Here is a 24,472-nt window from a genome sequence, read left to right on the forward strand (position 1 = left end):
TCGGGTTTGTCCCGTGTCGCGTCAGACGTTCGTCGGCGGGGTGGTGTTTTGGTCTCTGCGTCGCACTCGGGCGCACGCAGACACCGCCGTCAGCCGCAGAGCTCTGACGTTGCAAATCCCCACCCTTCGTCTTTATCCCAAGCGTTCTCTCGTGACACGGAAAGCCGACGGTCCAAACGGAGGGCACCGGGGCCAGCCCGGGTCACCCGGAGTTCGCATCGTTGAAAATAATTGAGTTTGGCGGTCTTGGGCCCCCGCACCCTCGACGCGTTCCGCTACCAGAACTGACCTTGGCGTAGATAATTGGTGGCCCGGATGATCAGCACGTGGATAGTTGGCTTTCCGTACACACTACCTTTCATCGAGCCACGTAGATTTTTGCTGACAGTGAAAGGACCAGGCAGCTGGTTTTAGTAATTCATTGGGCTGGCAATTGTTCCGTTGTTCAGTTCCCTTCACGCACAAAGGCTACATCACCGGGAAAAGCCTGTGTTTCATTTGAGATCGCTTCAGCTCTAAAGCACGTAACCGCATTTCCCAACATTTTGTCGGACCCAGGCCTTTTCGCTGTCTATTCTCTTTCACAAAATGAGCTAATCTGTTGTTCTCCTGAGGGCCTTTGGTAGGGGCGTCAATTTATTTGCTTCTCTTTGGCTTTGTAACGTTATTGGGAATTGCTTTCCGTGTGCCAGGCACTCTGCTAAGCGCCGGGGTATGTGCAAGCTAATGAGGTTGGACACGTTAGTCCGTGTCCCACAAAGGGCTCCCGGTCTTAATCCCCACTTTACAGATGAGGCGACTGAGGCACACAAGGTCACACAGCAGACAAGTGGTAGAGCCAGGATTCAAACCCAGGTCTTCTGACTCCCGAGCCCGGCCTTCATCTACTAAGCCACACTGCTTCTCGTCCTGCTCGATCAGTTTTCCTCAGCAAAAGCAATGGATAGTCCCTCCTATCAATCAATTAATCGTATTTATCGGGTGCTCAGTGCGTGCAGAGCGCTGTACTAATCGCTAGGGAAAGTACAATATAATGATTTAACAGAGTTGGTGGATACACGCCCCGACTACAGCGAGCTTACAGTCTAGAGGAGGAGACCGACATTAATAGAAATAAATAAATGACGGAATGGACATAAGTGGTGTGGGGCCGAGGGACGAGCGAATGAAGGGAGCAAATGAGAGTGATGCAGAAGGGAATGGGAGAAGAGAAAACAAGGGCTAAGTCGGAGAAAGGCTCTCGGAGAAGATACGCCTTCCGTAATGATGACAATAACTGTGGTATTTGTTAAGCGCCTACTATGTGCCGGGCACTCTGCTAAGCGCCGGGGCGGATACAAGCCCATCGGGTTGGACACAATCCGTGTCCCCCGTGGGGCTCACAGTCGGAGGGAGAAAAGGTATCGAATCCCCCTATCGTAGGCGAGGAAATTGAGACAGAGAAAAATGAAGTGACTTTCCCTAGGTCACATAGCCGACAAGTGGCAGAGCTGGGAGTAAATGCGCGATTAATTCCGTTGACTGATTGAAACTCATCACTGGTATTTACTGAGCACCTCCCAAGTGTAAAGCCACTGTACTAAGCTCTTGGCAGAGTGAAATGGACCCCGAATCTCCCCTACCCGTAGCCTCCTTGCAGCAGGGTTACACTGGAGTATTTAGCCTTATCCACTGGGCGTGGACCTGGCCTAGGTATCCTGATAGTAGCCTCAAAAAAAGGTGTCTCGCTCCCGCCTGTGTCTTAATACATCATGTGGGAAGGGGCTGGTAGCAGATTCTTTTTGTCAGTCGAGTGGGGCCAGGTTGGATGTAAAAATAAGAAGAATTGTGGTATCTCTTAAGCGACAGCACCCCTCCGGAGGGTGGGGCGGGGGGGCGGAAAGGAGCGCGTTTAATCAGTAAGAGCTTATACTTGCCCTTGGACCTGAATTCCCATTTTCTTGGGCCAAAATGGGCTGTTGGGCTCCCGGAGAGATGCACCGATCCCCCGGTCTCATCCCGGGAACGTTGCCGGCGCTGGTCTACCTGCCGGATGGTAGGCATCTCCCCGCCGGCCAACCGGGGACCACCCAACAGGGAGCAGTTCTGGGGCAACCCTGCTCGTCCGCTCATCCCCGCTCATACGGAGAAACAGCATGGGCTAGCAGAAGGAGCACGGCTTGGGAGGCAGAGGACCTGTGTTCTAATCCCGGCTCCTACCACTTGACTGCCGCGTGACCTTGGGCGAGCCACATATCTTCCGTGCCTCGGTTACCCCATCTCTATAATGGGGATTAAGACTGTGAGCCAGGTGTGGGACGGGGGCTGACCCCATTATCTTGTATCCAAGTGCAGGGAGGTTAAGATCAAAGGCCAGGCAAGCTGACTCCCGCCAGGAGGACTGGACTCTGGGACTCCTGGGAGCGGCCAGTGAAGCGGCGTGGCTCAGTGGAAAGAGCCCGGGCTTGGGAGTCAGAGGTCATGGGTTCGAATTCCGGCTCTGCCACTCGGCAGCTGGGCGACTGTGGGCGAGTCACTTCTCCGGGCCTCGGTTCCCTCATCTGTAAAATGGAGATGAAGACCGTGAGCCTCCCGTGGGACCACCTGATGACCCTGTATCTCCCCCAGCGCTTAGAACGGTGCTCTGCGCATAGTAAGCGCTTAACGAATACCAACATCATCATTATTATTACTGGCCCAGCTCGATCCGTGCTGACGTGGATGCTGAATGCTTAGTGCCTTAGAGGTCGTTCCTCCCCGCTCTTTGGGACGCTCGCTCCGTATAGAGCCTTTTCTTATGTGCCCTGCTTTGTTCCCGGCAGATGAATCTGGTGGGAAGCAGCAGGTGGATCCGAAAGTGACCCCGGGGGTGGGTGGCATTTTGATTCTAAATTTCTGGCAGGTTTTATGTTAGGAAGGGTCGAGTGCTGTGGAAATGAAGGTGGGGCCCCTGATGACTTTGCACCAACAATCTGGAACATTTGGATATAAAATGGTCTCTTGCCCCTCATAAAGCAAGAATAATGATACCTACCGGGACCCGACCTTCAGCAGGTTCATTCAATAGTATTTATCGAGCGCCTACTGTGTGCAGAGCACTATACCGAGCGCTTGGACAGATCGGCCACAGATGGAGACGAACCCTGCCCGATGACGGGGTCACAGTCTAATCGGGTGATCGGCTCGTCGGTCTAGGTCGGTGACTGAGGAAGCTCGTAGAGTGGCACGGGGCATTTATACCATCTTTTGGATGCGACGAGGCTATTCCTCTTAGGTGAGTGCCTCGCGTGAGAAGAGGCAGCCACTCTGAAGGCAGTCTCCCACTAGAAGATCAGTAGCTTAAAATCTGAAAGCCCCTTATGGTCAGAGAGCCGAGGAGGGGAGGCAGGAGATGAAAATGAATCGGGGCAAGTGGTGTAATCCATCTGTATGGCACTCGAACGGGATTTCCAACTCATCCCCGGTGACTGTGTCTCGCCGAGACCATCGCTTCCTGTTGTCTTTGGCAGACAGAAAACAACCCTGATCCATGGGATGGTGTCCAGGCAACAAGCAAGACATATATATCAGTCTCGGATTCCCAAATCGGCCCCGACCCTGAGGTTGACACCGGATTTATTGTATGCCCGTGGAGAGGGATGGTGCGTTTTTCCAGCGGGCGCCTTCCTCTTCCCTTTGTCCTTCCCCCTCTCTGTCTCCCCTCGTCCCTCACGTAGTCCCATCGCTTCTCGGTGCCTCAGTTACCTCATCAGTAAAATGGGGATCGAGACCGTGAGCCCCACGTGGGACAGGGATTGCGTCCAACCCAATTCATGTGTCTCTACCCCAGCGCTTAGTACAGTGCCTGGTACATAGTAAGCACTGAACCGCTACCCTTCTTAGTAGTAATATTAATAATAATAATTCTTCCCCCTCCTCCGGTTCATTCTCCCTCTGCTCTCTTTCTCCTCCTTTGGTTTAGAGCTTTTAAGGGCACTCGGATTCCCACCGGACATCCGCTGGCTGACTTCGCGGATTCCTCTTGCGGTCGTTCCTTTAATCTGTTAACTTGCCTGTATTAGAGCGGGAGTTGGGCAGCCGGGCCGAGGGCGGAGGAAAAGCGGCGGATCTAATTTGGTAGCGTTCCGATTTGCTCCTCGACACCATTTTATGAAAAAATCACAGGGCTTTTCTGGTTCCTTCCCACCGATGAACGGGCTGTACGGCGGCGTATCGTTTCTGAGCCGACTCGCGGAGCGGTGTGAGATTTCTTTAGGGAAGAGAATTAGCCTATTAGTTCAAGGAAATTCAAGACCCATTTTTATTGCCCGGAAGTCTCGGGTTAAGGCGAAATCCGCCATAGGCCCCAAACCCCTAATTTCAGTTCCGTAAACAAGGAGTGTCGTGTTCGTCCGAAGCCATGGTTTTGCCAAAAGAGAGGTACTGCGGGGCAGTTTGGTTTACAGAAGCCTCCTCGGCCGTCACAGTAAATCACCCGCGCCTCTGAGCGGAATTGCCGGGTATATAATACGTTCTCTGTAAGGTTTCCAGTTTATTGGGATAGTCACTTTTCTGAGCCGGCCTTGTGTGCCTCTTTAATAAACTTTTCTAATCCTCTTGGTTCGAGTACGTCCCTAAGCCTCTCTCCGGGTTGCTTTAAATTTCATTACTCCGTGGAAGCCAGCAGCTGCCCGTCCCGAGCCGCACGTGGTGTGCGAGAGCGAGACGCTGGGGTTTGGGCCGACTCCCAATCTGCTCTTGGGAGATAAGGTGTCGGAGCCTCTCTCCCCGGTGTCGCAGCTGGACAGTGCCTTCCCTGTGAACGGTGCCAAAGTCCGGGGAGGAAGGAGCCCCCTGAGCCTGCCGGTCAAGAGGGGATCGGAAAGCCGTTTACGCCGGGGGTCCCGGATACGCCCGGCTCCTCCCAAGCCTGGGCCCTTTCGAACCTCTCCAGGCGCTCTCTCGGCAGGAGGTGTAGCTGGAGAAGGGCCCCTTGGGGCTCCAGGAGGAGGAAATGCTTTCCGGGGCGGGACTGTTCAGCGTTGGGGAAGATGAAAGAATCACCTTTGTTCCCACCTTCATCTTGAGACTGTCGTCCCACTGCCGGGCCTCGCCCCCGGTCCGTCCGGAAGGCACCCTTGGGGAACGAACCACTACTCCTCTTGGGCGTGGGGCGCCGGCAGGCTCCGCCGGGGAGGGCCCCGTCGGCCAAACGGCCCTCTGAGTACGGCCACTGAATCATTTTTCCACCCAGCGGGGTGAGAGTAGGTGTTCAGTGGGCAGGAAAAGGGCATCGTGGCCTTATTCGACTAGTATTCAAGAATTAGCATTCGGGTTTTACCTTTTGTAGCAGGAGTCTTGCCTAGCGATAAAGCCCTCCTACCGCTCCCACTCAAGGGGAAGATACTCATCGGAATTAGAGAGCACTGAACCGGGGAAGTGTTCGCTCACTGTGTGTTCACTAGTAGATAAGGGAAGAGTCTTCTGATCGCCCGAGGCTGCCCAATACAGCAAGCCACCAGGTTGGAAGAAACAGCCGCGTGTGTGTGGCACGGGGCGCCAGGTGGGTGCTTCTGTGCCGGTTCTCCTCAACGTCGGGTCGGGCGAGAATCTTGTCCTAGAGAACCGGGTGGAGTTCTCGATCTCCCGCCGCGCCGTGCAAAGCAACTGCTTAGAAATCGGTCGGAGAAGGACAGAAATGGCGAAACGGGTGACCTTGCGTAGATTGTAAGCTCTTTGTGCGCAGGGACCGTGTGTTTTACACTAAATATATCATAATAATAATAATAATAACGTTGGTATGTGGTAAGCGCTTACGATGTGCAGAGCACCGTTCTAAGCGCCGGGGCAGATGCAGGGTCATCGGGTCGTCCCACGTGAGGCTCACGGTCTTCATCCCCATTTTCCAGATGAGGTAACTGAGGCACAGAGGAGTGAAGCGACTCGCCCACAGTCACACGGCTGACGAGTGGCAGAGCCGGGCGTCGGACTCGTGACCTCTGACTCCGGAGCCCAGGCTCTTTTCCACTGAGCCGCGCTGCTTCCCAGACACCTAGCACTGCGCTCAGTAGAGGCGCAGTTGACAGTGGTGAACGATGGCGATGGAGTTGAAGGCGGGAGGAGAGAAAGCGATGCCGAGGGGAGCCCAGACCGGAGGTAATGCTCTTATTCCTTAGAGTACGGAATAGGAATGGGGCAGAAGTGGAGGCCGCCTCGGGGAGAAGAGTCAGGACGGCTGCTTTTCCTTCCCCGCACCTTGAGACCGGGTGAGAGGATAATCATTCATTGATTCAATAGTATCTATTGAGCGCCTTACTATGTGCAGAGCACTGTACTAAGCGCTTGGGACGAACAAGTCGGCAACAGATAGAGACGGTCCCCGCCCTCCGACGGGCTCACGGTCTGATCGGGGGAGACGGACGGACGAGAACGATGGCGACAGATAAGAGTCGAGGGGAAGAACGTCTCGTAAAAACCGATGGCGACTGAATGGAATCGAGGCGATGTACATCTCGTTAACGAAATAAATAGGGTGATGAAAATATATACAGTCGAGCGGACGAGTACGGTGCCGAGGGGATGGCAAGGGAGAGGGGGAGGAGCAGAGGGAAATGGGGGGAAAAGAGGGTTTGTTAAGCGCTCGCTATGTGCCGAGCACCGTTCTGAGCGCTGGGGGAGATACAGGGTCATCGGGTCGTCCCGCGTGAGGCTCACGGTTACTCCCCATTTTACAGATGAGGTCGCCGCGGCCCCCGAGAAGCGAAGCGACTCGCCCGCAGTCACCCGGCTGCCGAGTGGCAGAGGCGGGATTCGAACCCATGACCTCTGCCTCCCGAGCCCGGGCTCTTTCCACTGAGCCACGCTGCTTCTCTAACAAATACCAGGAAAAGAGAGGGCGAGAGAGAGAGAGAGAGAGATGGGCGCGTGGCCGTCGGTCGGCTTTGCCCGCTCTTCCTGTAAATTGGCAAAAATCTCCTCCTAAAGGAGCCCAGTCCCAGGAGCAGAACTTCTGGGTGACCCCCAGCCTGTCAGCCTCTCCCGGCTGCCGACGGCTCCGCGGGAAGGATCTGCCCCGTGTAAACGCTTCCCGCTCAACGAATCTCCCGTCTGCCCCCTTGGATGTGCTCTCCAGCATCGTCGGGGCAGAGTAATAAAGTAAAATAATTTTTTTTTAAGTGTTTACATCGTCTCGAGAGGGGTAAGAAACGAATGCTCTCATTACAGGTTTGATTATAACCAGCCTTCCCGCTGGGGAGCGATCAGCTCGCCGTGCCAGACGCCTGTCGAGACCTTCCCTTAAATGAGATGTTTTGCTTTTATGTGACGTTTTCTGTAGCCTTGCCAAAAATGACATCAAACGGATAATTCATTTGAGCACGGACTCTCTCCGGCATCTTGCAGCACTTAATCAAATATTTGAAAAAGATATCGTTCTTTTCGCAACTCCGGAGTGTAAACCCGTGAATGCGTTGCAGGGAGGGCTCCTCTGGACGAGTTTAATCTGCTCAGGGTTTTTAAAAAAAAAAAACAAAACGGTGAAGGCAGTATGCTGACGGTTTTCCAGGGTTATCTTTGTAAAATATTCAAATAAACTCCTCTGTCAGCTCGTCAGTTCCAGCTTTTGAGTATTAGACCTCCTTATTCTCATAAGAATTTAATGATCCCTAAGCGATTTCAATAGCGACGCGAAGAGAGTCCGAAAGGCCACCGGGTAGTAGAAGGGTAGCGAGCTCTCTGAACCGACACCGGGTCAATCTGTTAAGAGGTTTTTCTGAGCCACAAAAACAGTTTGCACCGATTTGTGAGGGGTCGACTTGGGGATAACAACTGGACGTGTTCCCGCAGCTGACTCGAGGGACGTCACGGAGCGTCAGTGGGCCTGACGTGAGTACGTCGCGCTCAGTATACAGTAGGTTAGAGAGGCGGCGTGGCTCAGTGGAAAGAGCCCGGGCTTGGGAGTCCGAGGTCATGGGTTCGAATGCCGGCTCCGCCACTTGTCAGCTGTGCGACTGTGGGCGAGTCGCTTCACTTCTCTGTGCCTCAGTTGCCTCCTCTGTAAAATGGGGATGAAGACTGTGAGCCTCGTGGGGGACAACCTGATCACCCTGTAATAATAATCATGGCATTTGTTAAGCGCTTACTATGTGCCGGGCACTGTTCTAAGCGCGGGGGAAGATACAGGATAATCAGATTATATCTGCCCCAGCTGTACCTCCCCCAGCGCTTACAACAGTGCCCGGCACGTAGTAAGCGCTTAACAGATACCAACATTATCATTATTGTTATCTTTGATCCAAGTGAGAAGGCGTGCACGGAGGCCCTAGCCTTCCGGTTCTTATTTCGGAAGACCCGGTGAGGCTGGAGACTCGGCGTCTTCAAAAGCACAAGTTCTTATGATGTTTGCTCCTGAGCGAGGAGATTTAGAGCTTTGGGGGGATGGAAAAGATTAAAAAATGGGAAGGGTGAGAACTGGGCAACGGGCAATTCTAAGAACAGAATAAAATTTGTGATTTTAAGAACTCTTCGGTCGTATTTATTGAGCGCTTACTGGGTGCACAGCACCGTACTAAGCGCTTGGAATGTCCGATTCGGCCACAGAGAGACGATCCCTGCCCAACCCCGGGCCCACGGTCTAAAAGGGGGGACAGACGGCAAAACGAGCGTAGCTCAGGTCCACGTCCGTGTCTCCATTCTATTTAGTCGCCGTCGTTTTCACGAGACGTCCTTCCCCTCGACTCTATTCATCGCCATCGTTCTCGTCCGTCCGTCTCCCCCGGTCAGACCGTGAGCCCGTCGGACGGCGGGGACCGTCTCTATCGGTCGCCGACTCGTTCGTTCCGAGCGCTTAGTACAGTGCTCTGCACGTAGTAAGCGCTCAATAGATACTATCGAACGCATGTCGAGCCTCCCTCCTTGCGTCGAAACAAGAGCCAGATTTAGCTTCTCATCTGACCCAGGAGCGAAACCCGATTTGCTTGTATCCACCCCAGTGCTTAGTACAGTGCCCGACACGTAGTGAGCGCTCAACGAGTACAACTGTTATCATTATTATCAATAATACTCCTAATAAAACTGCCTGGCCCGCGGGGCCCTGGACCGGAAGCCGTACGACCCGAATTCACTTGATGGCTCTTCCTCTGCTTTTTTGTCTTTACGGCATTTGTTAATAATTGTGCTGCTCGTTAAGGGCTCACTGTTTGCTAAGCACTGGTTCTGACGGCCGGATAAGCGTTCATTCATTCATTCATTCATTCGTATCTACTGAGCGCTTACCGTGCGCAGGGCACTGTACCGAGCGCTCGGAATGTACAGTTCGGCAACAGATAGAGACCGTCCCGGCCCAGTGACGGGCTTACGGTCTAATCGTTCGGTACGTGCCTGATACTGTACTAGGTGCCGAGGTAGGTGGAGGTTAATCGGATTGGACAGGGTTCCCGTCCCACATAACAACAATAATAATAATAATAATGTTGGTATTTGTTAAGCCCTTCCTGTGTGCAGAGCACTGTTCTGAGCGCTGGGGGAGATACAGGATAATCAGGTCGTCCCACGAGAGGCTCACGGTCTTCATCCCCATTTTGCAGATGAGGGAACTGAGGCCCGGAGAAGCGAAGCGACTCGCCCCATGTTACCCGGCAGACAAGTGGCAGAGCAGGGATGAGAACCCAGGGGCCTCTGACTCCGGGGCCCGTGACCTATCCGCGGGGCCGGGCCGCTTCTCTGCCGCGTCTTCTGTGACCGGCGGCAAGACGTTTCCCAGGGTGTGAGGGTGGTCTTCCCTCCGGTCAGCGACCGAGAGCCCCGGCGAACAGGAGCGATGGCCCTGACGCGTCCTTGCCGCATCTGAAATCCGGAAGATGTCCTGTTGGTCATCTAGATATCAGTCAGTCAGTGCTCTTTCTTGAGCACTTACTGGGTGGAGAGCACTCTACTGAGCACTTGGCAGAGTACGGAATAGCGGAGTCGGTAGGCGTGATCCCCGTCCACGGCGAGCTTACAGTGTTGAGGGAACTATCGTACAAAATGAACTCAGTAATAATAACGTTGGCATTTGTTAAGCGCTTGCTATGTGCTGAGCGCCGTTCTAAGCGCCGGGGGGAGATACGGGGTCATCGGGTCATCCCGCCTGAGGCTCCCGGTCCTCATCCCCGTTTTACAGGTGAGGTCACTGAGGCCCAGGGAAGTGAGGCGACTCGCCCACAGTCACCCAGCTGCCAGGTGGCAGGGCCGGGAGTCGAACCCCTGACCTCCGACTCCCGAGCCCGGGCCCTTTCCGCCGAGCCGCGCTGCTTCCCCGGAGAAGTGAACTGACTAGCCCAAGGTCACCCGGCAGACAAGTGGCGGAGCTGGGATCGGAACGCGGGCCCTCCTGACGCCCGGGCCCGCGCCCTCTGTCCACTCGGCCGTCCCGCTTCCCCGAGTGGAATCGGATGAAGAACCGGCACCCTCTCCTGCCTCCCAACTAGGAGAGAGACCCATCTGGATGCACCCCGGGGGTCCAACAGCGGCGTCTCCTGGGAAACAGCATGGTCCGGCACAGTGCTCTGCGCACGGTAAGCGCTCAATAAATACGCTTGAGTGAATGAATAAAGCTCGGGCATAAGGGTCGGAGGGACCTGCGTTCTAACCCCGGCTTCGCCCGCTCGTCAGCCGCGCGACCTTGAGCAAGTCGCTTCGCTTCTCTGCCCCTCCTTTACTTCGTGTTAAATGGCCATTAAAACGGGGGGCCCCCCCCCCCCCGCCCCCCGTGGGACGGGGACTCCGTCCAAACTGGTTAGCTACCCCAGTGCTTAGAACAGTGCCTGACTCGTAGAAGGCGTCTAACAAATTCCATTAAAAAAAAAAAAAAAAAAACCAGACTCAGTAGTTAGCTCATGGTTCAGCAACCGCCCGAGCATTGAAACCACCAGGCTTCTGGCGTAGCGGCACGGCACGGTGGCTAGAACCCGGGCCCGGGGGTCAGAGGGTCACGGGTTCTAATCCCGGCGCCGCCACGTGTCTGCTCCGTGACCTCAGTCAAGTCGCTTCACTTCTCTGGGCCTCAGTTACCTCATCTGCAAAATGGGGATCGAGACTTGGAGCCCCATGTGGGACAGGGACTGTGGCCAACCCGCTTTCCTTTGGCTGCACCCGGCGCTTAGTCCGGGGCCTGGCACGTAGTAAGCGCTTAACAAATACCATTATTATCATTATTAAAAAATATCATCATTATTATTTTCTGCGTCGGGCTTCCCCTGCTCCCCTGTTGTCCCTTATTTTCCACAGACCCGGTGCTTCGTACAGCGCCTGGCACATAGTAAGCGCTTGACAAGTGCCATCATTATTATTATTATTAAATGACCAAAGAAATCAGCGGAGGGCTGGGAAAAGGAGAGCAAATTTTATGTGAATGAGCAGTTATCATCGCATGTAGCAGCGTGACTTAAGTGGAAGGAGCCCGGGCTCGGGAGTCAGAAGACGCGGGTTCTGATCCCGCCTCCGCCACTTGTCTGCTGGGTGACCCCGGGCAGGTCACTTCACTTCTCGGTGCCTCAGTTACCCGTAAAAGGGGGAGTAAGACCGTGAGCCCCACGGGGGACAGCCCGATTACCTTGTATCGACCCCGGCGCCCAGAACAGTGCTCGGCACGTACGAAGCGCGTAACAGATACCATCGTAATCATCACCATCACGTAGCCCGTTACGATCCCTTTCAGGGGCGTACTCTGGGCCGAGCCCCCTGAGGAGCGAAGCTGCAAGTGGGCAACGGGGGGAAAGCGGCGGGACAGCGGACGATCTCACGGCAAGCGTCCTCTGCGACCCGGGCCATTTGAGGTCGATGGACAGCGTTTTCGACGTCAGATCTGGACTTTCCACCGCCGGTCCCTTCCACGGCAGCAGCTCGGGGGGGGGGGGGGGCACGGACGGTGACGGGAGGCCACAGCACAGCAGCCGCGTAGTTACGGGGAAACGATGGTAAAAGCTGCGATGGGTGGAAACGTTTAAAGAGAGCGGGAAGTAGGGGAGAGCCGGAGAGGGCCCGGGGCGGCGAGCGGAGCGTTAACCGATCTTCTCAGGAAGTAAAAATTGGCTACTTTATCACGGAACCCGTCTGACTCACTAGAGAAACAGTAACGGAGCTGTGTTATTTATGATCGAATGAGCTAAAATTCTAGGTCATTTGGATTCAAGTCAGGATGTCCAACCCACGGTTCGGGAACCACTCCCCCGTCGGTGACCGTTCCTGTGAGAAAATCGGTTCCCGCTCCCGACGCCGCTCCCGGGAATCGATCGCGTCGAAAGTCCGAGGGCAGCCGAAGCGTCCGTGTTTGGGCCAGAACGCCGGCGGGGCGGCGGGGAGAAGGTACTCCCGGCAGCACGAGCCGCTTTGGATCCGGGGCGCCACAGTTTCAGAGGAAACCGGTCGGGTGGAAGTCCCCCAGCACGGGTTTTCCTGAATGCAGGATCTCAAGAGAAATCGGCCCCCGGTTGTCGGTGTTTTGGGAGAATGATACGCAAATTTAAAAAAAGAAAACGAAGACTCGTTTTCCTGTCAAATTGGGCGACGAGAATGAATCCGCGGGTACCCGGCTGCAAGCTGTAGCCCATTTGACTTGCCTGCCGTGTGACCTTGGGCGAGTCACTCAACTGCCCTGCGCCTCGGTTTCCTCAACGGCAAAATGGAGATTCGATTCCTGTTCTCCTTCCTACCTCGTCTAGGAGCCGCATGCGGGACGTGGTCTGCGTTCGACCCCGCGACTGCCCCGGCGCTTAGAGGAGCGCTTGACGCATAGCGGGCGCTTAGCAAATGCCGGTTTAAAAAAAAAAAAAAAAAATAGAAGCGATAACCCGTCCGCGGTCCCCCTCGGGAAGATTTGTAAACGATAAAGGCACGTTTTCGTTCATCGCGGGCTTGACTACCAACGTGCTCCCCGCGGCCTGGAATACCGTCGGCTCGCCGCCTCTCATTTTCCATGCTTGTCACAAGTAATCAAAACATTGGCTTTCCCGGAGAACCAGATATTTGTTTTGCCGCCGCTGCTCCCAGGTCGCTGCAGACGAAATAATTTCTCTTGCCCTCGGCATTTCGAGTCGAGCTTTCGTCCTCTCCACCGAAACCTCCGATCCGATTTCGTGCCTGTGCGTCGGATGCCGCGTATGGAAGCGAACTGGGGATGGTTCATAGTTTGTCCTCCGCTGTGCGGTGGATGGGTTCTCTCTCCTCGGCGAGCCCCACCGAGCCCAGCGGATAACGGTATCTGTAAGGAGGAAAGAAGCCCCGGCATGAGGCAGAGAAACCCAACTCCCCTGAAGGAGAAAGCAGACGTTCAAAACTCTTGAAATGTCTAAAACAGGGCATCCCGTAGCCTTTCCGTAAAAGCCGACGATAGCTGCGGTCAGACGTTTCAACGGGAGGACGGTGATCCCGAGGCCCAGAGGTGAAGGCCTGGGGGAGGAGCGGCTGATGAAGAAAACAAATGGGATTCCTTGCTCCCGGGCCCGTTTTGGCCCTCTCGTAATAACGTTGGTATCCGTTAAGCGCTTACTACGGGCAGAGCACCGTTCTAAGCGCCGGGGGAGACACAGGGGATTCAGGTTGTCCCACGGGGGGCTCACGGTCTTAAGTCCCCATTTGACAGATGAGGTGACCGAGGCCCAGAGAAGCCCACGGTCCCACAGCTGACGAGCGGCAGAGCCGGGATTCGAACTCATGACCTCTGACTCCAAAGCCCCGGCTCTTTCCACCGAGCCACGCGGCTTCCCTACAAGGCCTCCGGCCGGCCGAAGGGGCCGCGAAATCTTCACGGGTCGTCTCCGCCGTAGAGGGGCCGCGCTCCCGATGGCGTCGCCCGTTGGCGGGGGCCGGAGGGGCCGGGCACGTCGGGGCGAGACCCTCGATTGCCCCGTCGGTGCACGGGGCGGGCGGTCCTCCGCTTGCCCTCGCCTTCCGCGCGGTGGCCCTCTTTCTCCCTCTCGGACCGACGGAGGGACGTCCGCCTTGATCGTCGGCGCCGGGCCGAGCTGCCCTCCGCCGCGACTGCCCGGCGGGCCCCCGGAGCTGGGTTTCTCCGCCCCGTGGATCGTTCCTGGGTCCTCGGTGCTTCCGTCACCCGGCGGCAGTCGCTCGAGTGTCTCGTCACCGTCGGCGCCCCTCCTCCGGCCCGGCCCGCCGACCTTCTCGGTAACGGTGATGACGGTGTCTGTCGGGCGCTTACTGTGCGCCGAGCACTGTTCTGAGCGCCGCCCGGTCTCCGTCGGGGAAGAAGGACCTCATCCCGGGACCTGGCCGCTGGCCGGCATTTCTTGCCATTCAGGGTGGAGAATGGCTCCTGTGTGGGATGCGGGAAGAGACCCCACCGTTGTGAGAAGTAGCGGGACCCCGTGGGTAATAATAATAATAATGTTGGTATTTGTTAAGCGCTTACTATGTGCCGAGCACTGTTCTAAGCGCTGGGGTAGACATTGGGGAATCAGGTTGTCCCACGTGGGGCTCACAGTCTTGATCCCCATTTTTTACAGATGAGGGAACTGAGGCACAGAGAAGTGAAGTGACTCGCCCACAGTCACACAGCCGACAAGTGGCAGAGCTGGGATTCGAACTCATGAGCCCTGACTCCAAAGCCCGTGCTCTTTCCACTGAGCCACGCTGCTTCTCTACCCGGGCCGAGGTGTCAGAAGGACCTGAGTTCTAATCCCGGCCCCGCCACTCGTGTGCTCCGTGACCTCGGACGAGGCACTTTATTTCTCTGGGCCTCGGTTCCCGCGTACGTAAAATGGGGGTGAGACTGTGAGCCTCGCACGGGACACGCCGTGAGCCCGTATCTCCCCCAGCGCTTAATACGGCGACCGGCACCTAGTAGATGCCTAACAGATACCGTATTTTGTTTAAAAAATCCCACGGCTGAGGAGAAGGCTGCGTTCTTTCACCGGCCCACGGATCTCCCGCACGGAAGAGCGTGACGCGGGACACTCTGGTCGCTGTCTCCCATAGCCAACGCAGCGGCGGTAAGAACAGTAACGGTTGCACCCGGGAAGCGATCGGTGTGTGCGACGCACTCTGTCAGGCGCCGGGGCGGATACAAACAGATAGGGTCGGACACAGTTCCCGTCCCCGGTGCGGCTCTCGGTCTCAATCCCCGTTTTACGGGCGAGGTTACCGAGGCCCGGGGAACTTCAGTGACTTGCCCGGGATCACACAGCAGCCGAGCGGTGGAGCCGGTCGGACGCCAGCGTCTCTTCCCCGACTCCGAGAACCGAGGCGGGTGCTGGCTTGCCGGCGCACGACCCCGGGGGGGGTTCACGGTCTCCCGTGGTCCGGAAGTAACCGAGCCCTTCGGGCGGGGATGTTGGATGGGCCGGCAATCCCCAGCAGCCGGTCAGACGTCCCGCCAGCCGGGATCCGCCAAGCGCTCAGTACAGTGCTCTGCACAGAGTTAAGCGCTCGGTAAATACCGTTGAATGAATCTGGCGGGGGGGGGGGGGAGAGGAAGATAGAGAAGCAGCGTGGCTCAGTGGAAAGAGTCGGGGCTTGGGAGTCTCAGAGGTCACGGGTTTGAATCCCGGCTCCGCCGCTTGTCGGCGGGGTGACCGTGGGCGAGTCACTTCACTTCTCTGGGCCTCAGTGACCTCATCTGGAAGAGGGGGGGTGAAGACCGTGAGCCTCACGGGGGACGACCCGACGACCCCGTACCTACTCCAGCGCTTAGAACAGTGCTGTGCACATAGTAAGCGCTTAACGAATACCAACGTTATTATTAAGCACTTGATACCCCCGTCACCCCCGGCCCCACGGCATCCGAGTTCCTAAATCCTGCCGTTTCCCATATCTATAATTTAGTTTAACGTCGGCCTCCCCCTCTAGACTGTAAAATCCTTTGGGCGCGTCTCCCAACTCTGTTGTAGTGTACTCTCACAAGTACTTAGTCCAGTGTATTGCGCCCAGCAGCCAATAAATGTCATTAATTGACGGATCACGTTTGCCTCCGAGCCGCCGTTCCGTGCCCTGTCATTTCTGGAAGTCGATGATATTGGCATTTGGGACTTTCGACCAGCTCGGTCGGCACCGGGGCTTTCAACCTTTCGGGCCACCTTCACTCTCGTCTCCTCCGGGTGGCCCGGGAACTCATTCAGCGCATTCGGGAGTATTTATTGAGCGCTCACTACGTGCAGAGCACTGGACCGAGCGCTCGGAACGGACGGGTCGGCGACGGACGGAGACGGTCCCCGCCGTCTGACGGGCTCGCGGTCCGATCGGGGGAGACGGACGGACGAGGACGATGAATAGGGTCGAGGGGAGGGACGTCTCGGGAAAACGACGGCGACCAAACGGAACCGAGGCGATGTCCGTCTCACTGACGAAATAAATAGGGTGACGAAGATACGTCCGGTCGAGCGGACGAGCACGGTGCCGAGGGGAGGGGAAGGGAGAGGGGGAGGAGCGGAGGGAGGTGGGCGGAGAAGAGGGTTGAGCCGCGGAGAGGTGAAGGGGAGCTCGGTCTGGGAAGGCCTCTCGGAGGAGGTGAGTTTTAAGATCGTCCGGATCCCGAAAGTACCCCGGAAGACCTCAGTCCGGGCTTTCGCCACTGGAAATGAGCTCAGGGTCCACGCCGCGCGCCCGGTGCTCTCCTCTCCGACCTTCTGGTGGTTTCTGAAGACTGGGGACATACGGACTGGACTTTCTGTTGGGAAAAATGATCTGGGCAGCAGAGCGAAATAATGGACCGGAGCGGGGACAGTCAGGAGGGAGGGAGGTCAGCGAGGAGGCCGATGCGGTGGTCGAAGCCGGATCCGATAAATCCTTGAACCGGCGTGGCGGGTTTTTCTCGGACCGCTTGAATTTCTTCCTCGCACGTCGATCCGTCGATCCGGTTCTCTTTCCGACTCCCTCTTTTCCCGAAACGAGAAACCGTAGACGTCCTGGCAACCGGAGATGTGCTACTCCGGCAACCTTCCCTGGTGTCGCTTTACCGCTGCCTCCTAAAAAGGAAACATTCCCTCCAGCCGGCACCCCGTTCCACCTCCTTTCCCAGCGAAAGGCCTGGCGCCCGGCCAGGTTCTGTCAACACCGCTCCGTCAGATAACAGTGGGAGAACTGCCGGCGGCGCGGGTGCGCGCGCGGGTGCGCACGCGCAGCGGAAACCCCAACGGAGCGACCGGCATCGTAACGCCCGGCGTCCGCACGCACGGGGACGCAGTCGCTCCGCGTTCAGCTGAGCCCGCTTCCCCCTCGCGCCGGCCGCGACCCCCTCCCCGCGCTCCGGCCCTCGCGGCTCCGCGTGTGTTCGTGCGCGCGCGCGCCGGTGCGTGCACGCGCGCTCCTGCGCCGTCGTGCTTTCGCGTCGAAAAGCGACTTCACGTTTTAATAATGGTAGCGTCGGTGTCCGTTAAGCGCTTACTACGTGCAGAGCACCGTTCTAAGCGCTGGGGGAGATACGGGGTAACCGGGTCGTCCCACGTGAGGGCTCACGGTTAACCCCCATTTTCCGGACGAGGTGACCGAGGCACAGAGGGAGTGAAGTGACTCGCCCACAGTCACGCGGCTGACGAGCGGCAGAGCCGGGATTCGAACCCACGACCTCTGACTCCCAAGCCGGGGCTCTGGCCACCGAGCCGTGCCGGTCTACCTGTTGGGTGCCGACTGTACAAGGAGAGTGCCGGAATTCAGGTGTCTGGGAACAAAGCCTGGTCTACGTCTTAAATCCACAGCTGATAGAAAAAGACGACGCAGCGTGCTTTTAGAATGTGATTATGATGCGTTTTTTTCAACCTGACACAGTATTAAACCCGTGGAAGGTCCTGGTTCTTTGGAAGAAGTAAACTCAGTCCCGCGGTATTAACCATCGATTGGAACGCCGATACCTTGCCTGTCCTGCCCCAAGATGAGGGCGTGGATGGTGAATGTCGCCTGGGGCTGAGCGTGGGACCCAAAAGGCCGCGGCGAGCTCCGCCGTCCCGACCTCCCCGTGCACCCGCACAGGTCGTCCGGCACCGGCGGGTCGCGTTTGGAGCGTGCCGCGCTGTGGCTCGGGAATTAAAACGAGAGTCCTGTTTTCCCACCAGATGTTCACGTAGCCTAATGGAAAGGGATTGCGCCTGGGAGGTTGGAGCCTCGGGTCCTGATCCCGGCCCCCCGCCACTGGCCTGCCGTATGCCCTCGGGGAGGTCATTTAAATGATCCGGGGGCCCCGGTTCGCCCATCTGTAAAATTCATTCATTCGTTCAACAGTATTCACTGAGCGCTGGCCCTGTGCAGAGCACCGTACCGGGCGCCTGGAACGGACAGGTCGGCAACAGACGGAGACGGTCCGAGTCTAATCACGGGCTGGGGATTGAATACCCTTTCTCCTTTCCCGTCTGACTGTGACACGGAGACTGCGTCCGATCTGCTCTGTGATCTTGTAGGTACCCCGGGGCTCAGTATAACAGTCGGCACATCGGGGCTTAACTATTATTATTACTGTTATTATCATTATTATTCCTGTTGGGAGCCAGAGGTGGTTTAAGTACATTAAACCAGGGTATTGAGCGCTTCTGTGTGCGGGACACTGTCCCATGCGCTTGGAAGAGTATAATAATAATAATAATAATAATGGTATTTGTTAAGCGCTTACTATGTGCAAGACACTGTTCTAAGCGCCGGGGGGGATACAAGATGATCGAGGAGAAGTGAAGCGGCTCGCCCAAAGTCGCCCAGCCGACAGGCGGCGGAGCCGGGATTCGAACCCGTGACCTCCGACTCCCAAGCCCGGGCTCTTCCCACTGAGCCCCGCTGCTTCCCTAGACCGCGAGCCCGGCGCTGGGCGGGGATGGTCTCTATCTGTTGCCGGATTGTCCATTCCGAGCGCTTAGTACAGCGCTCCGCACACGGTAAGCGCTCAACGGATACGACTGAATGAGTGAATGAAGAGTATATTACTACATCTTTGTCCCACTCCTCGTCCCTGAGCCTCTCCCCCAAAATAGGGGAGAATTGAGCTTAGTGAGACGACACTGGAACCTCGTGGGAGGATCTTTTCTGCCTTGGAGGCTATAAGGCTAGAATGTTTACAGATTTTAGGCGGGTCCTCTTCCGCAGTGAGAGAAGCCCCAGAAAGAACTCGAGGGTGTCTCGAATTTTTCTTTCACCTAACTCAAGGGGTAGATTTCGATCACCATCTCAGGCCCCTCGGAGCCCCAGCCGATCCCCTCGGGCAAATCCGGAGAGAGGTGACTTTGCCCGCCCCTGCACCTCACTCTCTTTCACCGAGGGAATGAAGAGTTCTTCCCCTTGCTGGACTGGGACCGGAAACAAGGCCCCAGGCGTCATTACTGAGAAGAAGATTTCCCCCGAAGCCTGGAGGTGTTTCGGGGGAAACTGTCGAGAGGGCGGCAGGCTTCCCTGAAGCCGCGCGGTTGAGTGCTCGCTCTCAACGGAACGGTAAACCGACACGGTCCCTGCCCACAACGAGCTCACGATCTAGAGGGGGAGGCGGGCGTTGATATAAATAAATAAATGACAGGTGTGTACGCAGAGAAGCGGCGTGGCTCGGTGGAAAGAGCCCGGGCTTGGGAGTCCGAAGTCGTGGGTTCGAATGCCGGCCCTGACGCTCCTCAGCTGTGTGACTCTGGGCGAGTCGCTTCGCTTCTGTGGGCCTCAGGGACCTCATCTGTAAAATGGGGATTGAGACCGTGAGCCTCACGTGGGACAACCTGATTCCCCGGTGTCTACCCCAGCGCTTCGAACGGTGCTCGGCACACAGTGAGCGCCTAACAGATACCGACGTTATTATAAGTGCTGTGGGGCTGGGACGGGGGGGGGGGGGGGTGGATAATAACAATTATGGTATTAAGCGCTTGCTCTGGGCCAGGCACTGTTCTAAGCGCTAGGGTGGATACAAGGACAGCAGGTTGGGGCTCACGGTCTTAATCCCCACTCTCCAGATGAGGTCACTGAGGCACAGAGAAGCTAAGCGACGTGCTAATGTCACCCAGCTGACAAGTGGCGGAGCCGGGTTTAGAACCCATGACCTCTGACTCCCCAGCCCGGGCTCTCTCCACCGAGCCGCGCTGCTTCTCAATAAAGGGAGCGGGTCAGGGTGACGTAGAAGGGAGTGGGAGAAGAGGAAAGGAAGGCTAAGGGAAAGGCTCTTGGAAGAAGCGTCTCTTCGGTAAGGCTTTGAAGGGGGAGAGTGTAACCGTCTGTCGGATTTGAGGAAGGAGGGCGTTCCACACCTGAGGCGGGGGGTGAGGGGTCGGCGGTGGGATAGCGATAACAATAATAATAATGATGTTGGTATCTGTTAAGCGCTCGCTATGTGCCGAGCACCGTTCGAAGCGCCGGGGGAGACACAGGGGGATCGGGTCGTCCCACGTGGGGCTCACGGTCTTCATCCCCGTCTTACAGATGAGGGAACTGAGGCCCAGAGAAGTGAAGCGACTCGCCCACGGTCACACGGCCGACAAGTGGCAGAGCCGGGATTCGAGCCCGTGACCTCTGACTCCCAAGCCCGGGCTCTTTCCACTGAGCCGCGCTGCTTCTCTGGGTGGGGTCCTCCCCCAGGGCGGAGAGCACGAGCCCCGAGCACGGGCCCCGCATCTCTCCTGCCTCGGCCGCAGAGGGCGATGCTCTTCGTTTCCTGCCCGGCCCCCCCCCCCCCCCGGAGACCCCGGAGAAGCGCCGGGCCCCTCCGGGGTCATCTGGGCCCAGGCGGGCCCAATCAGGCAACGGCATCCGATGGCCGTTTCCCAGCAACCGCCGACCCGCTCCTCTCTTTCCGATGGGAACCTTAAGGAACGGCCGTCTCCACGGAGACGGGACGGGGGAAAGGGACTTCCACGGATGTCCGCTGGGCCAAGGCCCGCTCTTCTGCCTATGTTCAGACGGCTGATCGGGTTCCACCGGCTACCGGTCGGGAGCCCGAAAGCAGTTGAACGTATCCGCGCCAAGTACGGAGCGGCGTCGGACGTCTGGATCGCGGCACCGTGATCTTAGAGATCCTGTTATTCTTAACCGTCGAAGCCGGCTTTAGGCAATACCATTAGCCCGCCCCCGCCGGCGCTCGAGAATCCATTCTCCCTTAAGATCAATTCATTAGACATAACCCGTGGTCGAGTTACGGGGCTCGGTCCGAACTCGTTTTCCTTCCAAACTTGTGTTTCTCGGAGAGGAATCGGGCCGGGTCATCCATCAGATATCGTTCCTCGGTGAGCGCCAGGCGGCGGGAATCGATTACACCTTCAAGGACGCGGTTTCTTTAGTCTGCGGCTGGGCAGGGGTGGGCACGGGACTTGCAAGGTTAACCCGCCGTCCTTCGTCTGCAAAAAAAAAAGGCAACCGCCCGCGTCGGGACGGAACGGGTCCCGTGTAAAACCGACACCCCGCCCGCATCGTGAGCCTGTAAGGAGAGATGCTTGCCGCGCCGATGGGTTTGACCCACACGGTGGCCGCTTCTGCCTTTCATTCATTCAGTCGTATCCGTTGAGCGCTCGCTATGTGCAGAGCGCTGGACCGAGCGCTTGGAATGGACAGTCGGGCAACAGATAGAGACCCTCCCCGCCCAGTGACGGGCTCACGGTCTGATCGGGGGAGGCGGACGGACAAAAGACAACTTGATCACGATAAATAGAATCAAGGGGATGGACACCGCATTAACAAAATGATATAATATAATAATATAATATCCAGCCGGCCTTCGGCTACGCTGACGGTCCCTCTCCCGACTGCCGCCCGCCAGACCGGTCTGCCCACTGGACTGGTATTTGTATTTGTTAGGCGCTTACTCTGTGCAGGGCACTGTTCTAAGCACTGGGGTAGACACGAGGGAATCAGGTTGTCCCAGGTGGGGCTCGCGGTCTTAATCCCCATTTTACAGATGAGGGAACTGAGGCCCAGAGAAGTGAAGTGACCTGCCCGAAGTCACGCAGCCGACAAGCGGCAGAGCCGGGATTCGAACCCGGGATCTCGGACTCCAGAGCCCGGGCTCTTTCCACCGAGCCACGCTGCTCCTCGGGTTCTCTGGTTCCCTCAGAGCCCGCGTGGTTTCCCGGAGGCAGCGTGACACGTTGGAAGAGCGGCGGGCCTTATCGCCGGAGGTCCCGGGTTTGAGTTCCGGCTCCGCTCTGACACCCGTTCCCTGTGTGTCGCCGGGCAGGTCACTTGACCTCCTCGTGCCTCAGTTTCCCCGGCTGTCAGTTGGGGGTAATAATACCCGAACCCTACCTCGCCGGATTAAAAGAGTGAGGAGTAAATAACTAAATAATGGAAGGCACTCTGGTGATAAAAGCACCACCTAGAAACACACGTATTATTATTAGAATCTTTCGGCGCTTAGAGCGGTGCTTGGCACATAGGAAGCGCTTAACAAATACCATCGTCATTATTATCATTATTGAGTCCACTGGCTGTTTCGTCATAATTTACGCCCTAGAACTCACATCATCCAACTCAAAAAATGTCTATTCAGGCTCTCTTTCAGCGGTTCTGTGGCTCCACTGTGGTATCTCACGGTGGGGAACGATAATAGTGACATTGATAATAATGATGACGGTGATTGGGCCATTCGTTACGTGCCTCCTCTGCGGCACTCACTGTATTAAGCGCCGGGGTAGGTACGAGATAATCAGGTCCCACGTGGGGCGCACAGTCCGAGTAGAAGGGAGAACAGGTATTGAATCCCCATTTTGCCGATGAGGGAACTGAGGCACAGAGGAAGCGAAGTGACTTGACCGCGGTCACACCGCTGGCACGTGGCAGAGCCATAACGAGAACCTGGGTCCTCTGAATTCCGGGTCTGCGGCCTTCCCATTAGGCCACGCTACCTCCCCCGGTAGGATAACGGAATACCGGCAGCAGCGACCCTGATCTTTGTTTCCGGGGGCCTGTTTTCATCCTCTAAAGACATTCCCTCCCTTCCCCGCCGTAGCCCCGTGACCGCTCGGTGCCAGTAAGCATTTCCTGCCCCTTGTCCCTCGCCTGTACGGAGCTATTTTAACGCAGCACGAGACGCTGTAGTTTTAAGAGAGTGTCGGAAATATCGGAATGGCACGCCGAGATCCCGGATCCTGACGGCGTAAGAACGTCGCCGCGGCCCCAGAGAAATATCTCTCTCGTTATGTAGTGGAATCGGTGGCGTCGTCGGGGTTCCGGTTGGTCATACGGTGCAGGATTGGGGTGCTCTGAGCGCCGACCTCTAAAACGGCGCCCCTGGGCTAGCGAGCCGCGTGCCAGGCCAAGTTCCCGGTCGACGATATCTCGCTCCATCGATGTCGTTATCATTGAGCGCTTTATTTGGAGCGTCGTTACTGAGCGTTCAGTAGAGTCGGTAGACGTGGTCCCAGCCCTCGAGGAGTTGACGCCTCGGTGAGGGCGGGAGGGGGGTCGACACCGCATCCAATTTACGGAAAGGCGGTGGAGTGACAGCGTGCGAAGATGTGTGCGCACGTGCTCTGGAGGTGTGGGGAAGAGAGGCGAGAACCCCAAATGGCCCCAGTTCCCCTGGAGAGGATCTGTTAGTTAAAGTAAAAATAATCGCCCCAAATGGCGGGTCTGGGAAAGACTGTGGTTGTGAGAATTGGGGAGAGGGATGTGGAATTGTGCTTACCGTAGATCTAGTCACGGCGCTTCGATGTACAATAAGCACGTAATAAATGCTACAATTATTATTGAAATTGATAAAGACCGTAAGCCCGGCGACGGGCGGGGATCGTCCCTATCTGTTGCCGAATCGTCCATTCCAAGCGCTTAGTACGGTGCTCTGCACATAGTAAGCGCTCGATAAATGCCGTCGAATGAACTCCAAACCGTAAGCTCGTGGGCGGGGAACGTGAAGAAGCAACAGGGCGTAGCGGATAGGGCGTGGGGCCGGGGAGTCAGAAGGTCGTGAGTTCTAATCCCAGCTCCACCACTTGTCTGCTCTGTGACCTTGAGCAAGTCACTCGACTTCTCTGTGCCCCTCGTGACGATGATAATGTCGGTATTTGTCAAGCGCTCACTGTGCGCAGAGCACCGTTCTGAGCGCTGGGGTAGATGCAGGGTCGTCGGGTCGCCCCACGTGGGGCTCACAGTTAATCCCCATTTTCCAGATGAGGGAACTGAGGCCCAGAGAAGGGAAGTGACCCGCCCCCGGTCACACGGCTGACAAGCGGCAGAGCTGGGATCTGTAAAATGGGGGGTAGAGACCGTGAGCCCCACGTGGGGCGGGGGCCGCGTCCGGCCTGATCCGCTTACATCCACGCCGGCGTTTAGCACGGACACCATGGTTATTATTACGATTTCCAACTCTTGTCATATCGCGCTCTCCAAGTGCTTAGTTCAGCGTTCTGCGCGCAGTAAGCTCTCGATAAATGCGATCGATCGAAACCTTCAAATTCCGGTTCGAGCTCCACCGCTGCAGCCGAGCGATCGTGGGCAGGTCACCTGTGCCCCGCGTCTCGTTCGCCATGTGCAGGTGGAGCCAATGAGCTCTCCTCTCCCTCCTGAGGAAGTCGAAAGAACCGATGAGATAATGTCCGTAAACCACGCTGAGTTTCTACGAAGGAAAGAGTTGTACGTGTGTCTG

At 56.8% G+C, this 24,472-nt stretch overlaps 1 protein-coding gene across 1 annotated transcript in view; it reads left to right on the forward strand.

The window, feature by feature from the left end:
- The window catches only part of CWC27 (CWC27 spliceosome associated cyclophilin), a 152,424-nt gene that overhangs the window by 84,249 nt on the left and 43,703 nt on the right, over positions 1–24,472 (forward strand). The window lies entirely within an intron of this gene.

This window comes from Ornithorhynchus anatinus, chromosome 1, assembly GCF_004115215.2.
Source record: "Ornithorhynchus anatinus isolate Pmale09 chromosome 1, mOrnAna1.pri.v4, whole genome shotgun sequence".
NCBI lineage: Eukaryota > Metazoa > Chordata > Mammalia > Monotremata > Ornithorhynchidae > Ornithorhynchus > Ornithorhynchus anatinus.